The sequence below is a fragment of the Coregonus lavaretus genome, assembly GCF_964263955.1.
Source record: "Coregonus lavaretus genome assembly, chromosome: 38".
In the NCBI taxonomy this organism is placed as follows: domain Eukaryota; kingdom Metazoa; phylum Chordata; class Actinopteri; order Salmoniformes; family Salmonidae; genus Coregonus; species Coregonus lavaretus.
In genome coordinates, this window is record NC_140025.1 from 18,436,443 (window position 1) to 18,443,141 (window position 6,699).

The following is a 6,699-nucleotide window of genomic DNA, read 5'->3' on the forward strand; positions in this document are numbered from 1 at the left end:
CTATTATTGGCACCCCTGTTTAAGATGTGGTCGAGGACTTCCAAAAATTCTCATTTTTTTTTAAACAACATAGAACCCAAATGCAAAAAAAGAGAAAAATCCAACCTTTTATTTAAGTACATTACTTTGGTGGTAAAAAAAAAATCACACATTTAGAAAAAGAAAAACTTGAAATCATGTGTCCCACAATTATTGGCACCCCTAACAATTCAGCTGAAATTTTTAATTGATTTTTAAAAAAATAAATTTTTCTGTAGTTGCTAAAGTTGGTCAGGGTATCTAGGAACTTTTAATATGTAATTCATGACTTCCTGTTCCCCTGGGGTATAAATATGACGTGACACAGAGGCCTAATTCTCTTACCCATTTGTCAACATGGCAAAGACAAGAGAACACACCATTCAAGTAAGGCAGATTTGTGTCGACCTTCATAAGTCAGGCAATGGCTACAAGAAAATAGCCACTCGCCTTAACTTGCCCGCATCTACAGTCAGAGGAATCATTAAGAAGTTTAAAACAACTGGAACAGTGACAAACAAGGCTGGAAGAGGTCCCAAGTTTATCTTGCCACAACGCACAGTGAGGAGGATGGTAAGAGAAGTAAAAAAAAGTCCTAAGCTCACTGTCACAGAATTGCATCAAAGAGTGGCATCTTGGGGTCACAAAGTCTCCAAAACAACCATCAGACGCTCTCTACATGCCAACAAGCTGTTTGGGAGGCATGCAAGGAAAAAGCCTTTTCTCACTAACACTCACAAACGTAAACGTCTGGAGTTTGCTAAGCGGCACTGGGACTTCAACTGGGATCGTGTGCTTTGGTCAGATGAGACTAAGATTGAGCTTTTTGGCAACAAACACTCTAAGTGGGTCTGGCGTAAAACAAAAGATGAGTATGCCGAAAAGCACCTCATGCCCACCGTGAAGTATGGTGGAGGATCTGTGATGCTGTGGGCCTGTTTCTCTTCCAAAGGCCCTGGGAACCTTGTTAGGGTGCATGGCATTTTGAACGCTTTGAACTACCAGGACATTTTAAATAAAAACCTGATGCTGAAGATGGGTCGTCATTGGGTCTTTCAGCAGGATAATGATCCAAAACATGTGGCAAAATCTACACAAAAATGGTTCAGCAGTCACAAACTCAAGGTCCTCCCATGGCCATCTCAGTCCCCAGACCTCAACCCAATCGAAAACCTGTGGGGCGAGCTAAAGAGGAGAGTGCATAAGAGAGGACCCAGGACACTGGATGATCTAGAAAGATTGTGCAAAGAAGAATGGTCAAAGATCCCTCTCTCTGTGTTCTCCAATCTTGTGAAATGTTATAAGAGGAGATGAAGTGCTGTCTTGTTGGCAAAAGGGGGTTGTACAAAGTATTAACATCAGGGGTGCCAATAATTGTGGGACACATGATTTCAAGTTTTTTTTTTTTCTAAATGTGTGATTTTTTTTTACACCAAAGTAATGTACTTAAATAAAAGGTTGGATTTTTCTCTTTTTTTGCATTTGGGTTCTATGTTGTTTAAAAAAAAAGGAGAATTTTTGGAAGTCCTCGACCACATCTTAAACAGGGGTGCCAATAATAGTGGAGGGCACTGTATGACTTGTTGGCCTATCCTTCTTGTGGTACAGCTCTACTACTCACACCACTCCTCTCAGGATCCTTGACCCATCTTCCTCTACTTTCTTCACTGCCTCAGCATACAACAACTTCTGCACTACTCTAACCCTGGAAACCTCAATCTGCCTCTCTCACAACGGACGTTTCTGATTCCCAGCCCCATGGGCACCCCTACAATTAACACATACCACTACTTTCCCCAATGCTACACATTCCTTTGTCTCATGCCCTTCTGCACATTTCACACACCTAGGAACCTCCCTCCTACACACTGCTGCCACATGCCCATAAGCTTGACACCTGTAACATCGTAATGTATTCGGCACAAAAGCTTGTACTGGATAACTTATATATCCTAACATCACTTTGCCGGGCAAAGACTCAACATCAAAACTCAAAAGGACAGACAACGACTCTTCTGTTTCACCACTCATGCCACCCTGTTTGCATCGCACCAAAGGACGAGCATCACAAACACCATGACTCTTCCACTTCAGTTGGCCAACTTTCACATTTACCGCTACCCCAGTAATCACTCCTCTCAATGGCGCCCTTTCCTTGAGAGCAAAACAATTCACATCTCTTGTCCCCATTTGTTTAACGCGGAGCACCTGCTTCCTCTGACAATCAGAAACTCAAACAATTATCACAAGACCACTTCTGGTTACCTTCACCAATTCCACAGCACCCAACTCTGTTTTCACCCACCCTGAAACCACAAATGGATCAGCCAAAAGGCAAGGGTCCACTTTTCACTCCTACTGTCACACTCATCTTTATCCTGGGCTCCGAGAACTTCACCACACCTACCACCTCTGATACTTTGCCCTCATTCACTTACATTTCTCCTCCTGTCTTCGATCCGGCGTACAGCTCACTCTGCTTACACTTTCTACTATTCTTCTTTAACAAATCATCTCCCTTTTTCTCGCCATTTTTAACCTACTCAAGCTCACCCTCTTCCTCCCTCTCTTCGACCTCCTCTGCCTCTCTTTTTCTCTCCATTCCGCATCCGTATTCCAAGTATATGTATCCTTATGATAATACTGCACTTCTCCTGACATACATCTTGTTCTTGCCCTCTCAAGGGACGCCATTTAACCGGCTGTCACAATCTCTGTACAATCAGCACAAACCCCTCGGGATGTAGCGCTCAACAGTGCATCCCACTTGTAAAGCAGCTGCTTCATCTTGATGTTCTTCTTTGTCAATAGCAACCGAGAAGCTTTTCCATTTCAAACCAGAGCGCTCTTCCAACCACCATTCACAGACACTTCCTGCGGTACGACCAGTCCGCGAGCCTCCTCCCTTCGTTTGCTCCTTCATTGCTACTGCTTCTTCTGTCCCTTTGTTGAATCAGGCTATACAGTGTCTTTAGAAAGTATTCACACCCCTTGACTTTCTCCACATTTTGTTGTGTTGCAGCCTGAATTTAAAATTGATCAAATTGAGATTTTGGGTTAGATTTTGGGTTACACAATACCCCATAATATCAAAGTGGATTTATGTTTTTAGAATTTTTTACAAGTTAATAACAAATGAGAAGTTGAAATGTCTTGAGTCAATAAGTATTCAACCCATTCTTATGGCAAGCCTAAATAACTTCAGGAGTAAAAATATGCTTAACAAGTCATATAATAAGTTGCATGGACTCACTTTGTGTGCAATAATAGTGTTTAACATGATTTTGGAATGACTACCTCGTCTCTGTATCCCACACATCTGTAAGGTCCCTCAGTCGAGCAGTGAATTTCAAACACAGATTGAACCACAAAGACCAGGGAGGTTTTCCAATGCCTCGCAAAGAAGGGCACCTATTGGTAGATGGGTAAAAATGAAATAAAACCAGACATTGAATATCCCTTTTTGCACTGTGGAATTATTAATTACACTTTGGATGGTGTATCAATACACCCAGTCACTACAAAGATACAAGCGTCCTTCCTAACTCAGTTGCCGGAGAGGAAGGAAACCGTTCAGGGATTTCACCATGTGGCCAATGGTGACTTTAAAACAGTTACAGAGTTCAATGGCTGTGATGGGAGAAAACTGAGAATGGATCAACAACATTGTAGTCCCTCCACAATACTAACCTAAATGACAGAGTGAAAAGAAGGAAGCCTGTACAGAATAAAAATATTCCAAAATATGCATCCTGTTTAAAGTAAGGCACTAAAGTTCAACTGGGAAAAAAAAGTGCCATTTTTTTCTTTTTATTTATGTCCTGAATATGTTTGGGCAAATTAAACACAACACATAACTGAGTACCACTCTTCATATTTTCAAGCATGGAGGTGGCTGCATCATGTTATGTTAAGGTAAAACCAAAGTGCAACCAAAGGAAAAAAAACTCTAGACCACCTTTACTCCACTCACAGAGACGCGTACAAAGCTCTCCCTCGTCCTCAATTGGAAAATCTGACCAAGATTATATCCTCCTGATTCCAGTTTACAAGCAACAACTAAAGCAGGAAGTACCAGTGACTCGCTCAATACGGAAATGGTCAGATGACGCAGATGCTACGCTACAGGAATGTTTTGCTAGCACAGACTGGAATATGTTCCGGGATTCATCCAATGGCATTGAGGAGTATACCACCTCAGTCGCTGGCTTAATCAATAAGTGCATCGACGACGTCGTCCCCACAGTGACCATACGTACATATCCCAACCAGAAGCCATGTATTACAGGCAACATCCGCACCGAGCTAAAGGCTGGAGCTGCCGCTTTCAATGAGTGGGACACTAATCCGGACGCTTATAAGAAATCCCGCTATGCCCTCAGACGAACCATCAAACAGGCAAAGCGTCAATACAGGACTAAGATTGAATCCTACTACACCAGCTCCGACACTCGGATGTGGCAGGGCTTGAAAACTATTACGGACTACAAAGGGAAACCCTGCCGCAAGCTGCCCAGTGACGAGATCCTACCAGACGTGCTAAATGCCTTTTATGCTCATTTCGAGGCAAGCAACACTGAAGCATCCATGAGAACACCAGCTATTCTGGATGACTGTGTGATCACGCTCTCCGTAGCCGACATGAGCAAGACCTTTAAACAGGTCAACATTCAAAAGGCTGCAGGCCAGATGGATTACCAGGACGTGTACTCAGAGCATGCGGGGACCAACTGGCAAGTGTCTTCGCTGATATTTTCAACCTCTCCCTGACCGAGTCTGTAATAACTACAAGTTTCAAGCAGACCACCATAGTCCCTGTGCCCAAGAAAGCGAAGGTAACCTGCCTAAATTACTACCACCCGTAGCACTCACGTCGGTAGCCATGAAGTGCTTTGAGAGGCTGGTCATTGCTCACATCATTATCATCATCTCAATTCGCATACCGCCCCAACAGATCCACAGATGACGCAATCTCAATCACACTTCCTTTTCCTACCTGGACAAAAGGAACACCTATGTGAGAATGCTGTTCATTGACTACAGCTCAGCGTTCAACACCATAGTGCCCACAAAGCTCATCACTAAGCTAAAGACCCTGGGACTAAACACTTCCCTCTGCAACTGGATCCTGGACTTCCTGACGGGCCGCCCCCAGGTGGTAAGGGTAGGCAACAACACATCTGCCACGCTGATCCTCAACACGGGGGCCCCTCAGGGGTGCATGCTTAGTCCCCTCCTGTACTCCCTGTTCACCCACGACTGTGTGGCCAAGCACGACTCCAACACCATCATTAAGTTTGCTGATGACACAACGGTGGTAGGCCTGATCAACGACAACGATGAGACAGCCTAAAGGGAGGAGGTCAGAGACCTGGCAGTGTGGTGCCAGGACAACAACCTCCCCTCACCGTGAGAAAGACAAAGGAGATGATCGTGGACTACAGGAAAAGGAGGGCCGGACACGCCCTCATTCACATCGACGGGGCTGTAGTTGAGCGGGTCGAGAGTTTCAAGTTCCTTGGTATCCACATCACCAACAAACTATCATGGTCCAAACACACCAAGAAAGTCATGAAGAGGGCATGACAATGCCTTTTCCCCCTCAGGAGACTGAAAAGATTTGGCATGGGGCCCCCAGATCCACAAAAAGTTATACAGCTGCACCATCAAGAGCATCCTGACCGGTTGCATCACTGCCTGATATGGCAACTGCTCTGCCTCCGACCGTAAGGCTAGATGTGCCAAGCCAATAGAGACATTCCTCAAGAGACTTGCAGCTGTAATTGCTACAAAAGGTGGCTCTACAAAGTATTGACTTTGTCAAAGACTCCAGTCACCCAAGTCATAGACTGTTTTCTCTGCTACTGCACAGCTTCCCCAAACTTTCTTCATCAATTTGAAGGATTCTGTATAAATTTGGAATTCATGTTGGAAAACAAAGTTGGGGGAAGTCTTCATAAATGTCACTTTGTGAATGAAACATTTGGCAAGATGTATTGGTCAGAAATTCCATATTCGAAAATTTTTGAATAGCACCAAATACAGTATATTATATAATTTCTCGAAAACGCTATCTCTGGTAGTACAAGCCAGTCTTGAAGAGCAGTCCTGGATGTTTGGTTGAAGGTACAGAAGGTTGAAACGAAGCGTTAGAAATTAACTGGATAGATAAATATTATTGGGAATTTTAAAATGCACTTTAGTTTACAGGGGAAGCTAAGGTAAATAGTTTTTATTGCAATGTACTGGCCGCCTACTCGTCTTTCTTGGATGACCTGCCAGTTACAGGCCTACCTTCCCACTTCCCTCATCTCACCAAAAGTAGGGGGTATGAAATCACAGCGATTATAGAGCTCGCCAGTTTGTAGTCCTAAAACCCTATGGGAAAAATTAATGGGGAAAGAATAGGGTTTTTGGAATAAATGCCGAAAATAAGGTCTGAGGTTAACACAGGTTTAGGAGATCTTATACGTTTTGTTGTATGAGATAATACGCGGTTCGTTTTCCACATAGTCTTTGTCCAACGAACCATGGCGTAGTGCAGACAAAAAGACGCAATTACTATTTCTGTCTATTCCATGTAGGATAATTATTGAGTGTAAAGTTGTGTTAGTAAAGAAAGCATCTAAATCAAACGAGAGCTTGTATTTTGAAGGCTCAAAATGGAAGTGACGCGATTTT